Source organism: Meleagris gallopavo, chromosome 5, assembly GCF_000146605.3.
Source record: "Meleagris gallopavo isolate NT-WF06-2002-E0010 breed Aviagen turkey brand Nicholas breeding stock chromosome 5, Turkey_5.1, whole genome shotgun sequence".
NCBI lineage: Eukaryota > Metazoa > Chordata > Aves > Galliformes > Phasianidae > Meleagris > Meleagris gallopavo.
In genome coordinates this window covers 16,624,438-16,625,791 of record NC_015015.2, presented here as the reverse complement: position 1 = coordinate 16,625,791, position 1,354 = coordinate 16,624,438, and the positions used below count along the sequence as shown (strand labels likewise).

Here is a 1,354-nt window from a genome sequence, read left to right as displayed (position 1 = left end):
TTGCTGGAAACTTGTCTGTTACAGGTCTGTTGGTGAAAATGTGCATTTCAGACCAGTGATGCCAATAAGTACAATATAAAAATGTACAAATCTGAATTGCTTGCTTACTACAGATTGTTATAACAACGTGACAAACAAAGCATCTCTGTTGGCACATGAACCCACGTATCTGGATTTGGCATTTCAGTACATACAATATGGAAAGAAATTTGCAGTACACACTGCCACTCAGTGTAACACATAACATAACCAACAACCACTAACTCAGTAATCATGTTTGGTTCAGAGACACAGAGATGCCACAAACAGAAGTGTTTTATGAGGTAAGCAGTAAGAAATGTTCCTGAAATTTGGACAGAATGTATCCAGTCCTCCTGGGTCCTGCGACTGCTAGTAGCATTGCAATGCTCTGTTTATGCACTATGTAGGGTCTTAACTGCATTTGCCTCAAAAGAGTTCTAATTCTGTTTTGGTTTAGCAGCATACAGGCAACAGCTAGATTATTCTTCAGCATACAACTCTGTTAGCTGGCTTATTTATGAGATTTACAGGCTTTTTAAATTAGCATTATGCTATAATTAAAAAAAAAATTAAAAAAAAAAACAAACAACAAAAAAAACAACAAACAACCCTAGTATATCATAACAGATTAAACACACAAAATACTTAAGAGTTCCAGAAGATAACCTATCACACCAAGTGATGCATCCCAACTGATGGGAACCACATCAGGTGGCATACAAAAGTTATATTATAATGCACCTTTCATATATCAATGTGGCTAATAACACAGCTTAGAACTACTATGATAATAAACCCCAGATCAGACAAAGAATCCAGCTTTATAAAATGTGTAACAACAAAAAGCGACATTACTCGATCTTCTGAAATGTCTGCTGTCTTTAAATCAATGCAACCTAGTTGCAAATCGCGAGACCCATTCAGAACAACGTTCGATGCATTTCCATTTGCAGTAGAACTATGAGGCACTGTGTACGAACATTAAAACCTGGTCTAGACATGGTTAACTGAAGTATGAGGTATTGTGAAACAGGAACCTTTTTGGAATAGAGCAGTAATCACATTAAGTAAAAATTGATCACATAAAAAATCTACAAAAAAAAAAAATGATGTCAATAATATAATTTTCTATGAGAAAATTAAAACCTATAACATGGCAGTATATGACATTGTATAAACAAAAAAAAAAAAAAAAAAAACTGATCCACAAAATAGCAGCAAAACACAATGACAAAGATACAGAAAAGCAATGTTAATTTTTTTTCAAACCATGCTGGGAATTTATCCATAGCAGCTCAATAAAAATGGAGCATCCGCTCCTTTTCTTTTCTCT

General features: G+C 34.3%; 1 protein-coding gene across 6 annotated transcripts in view; it reads left to right on the top strand.

Moving 5' to 3' along the window:
• The window catches only part of LTO1 (LTO1 maturation factor of ABCE1), a 26,261-nt gene that overhangs the window by 16,197 nt on the left and 8,710 nt on the right, over window positions 1-1,354 (top strand). The window lies entirely within an intron of this gene.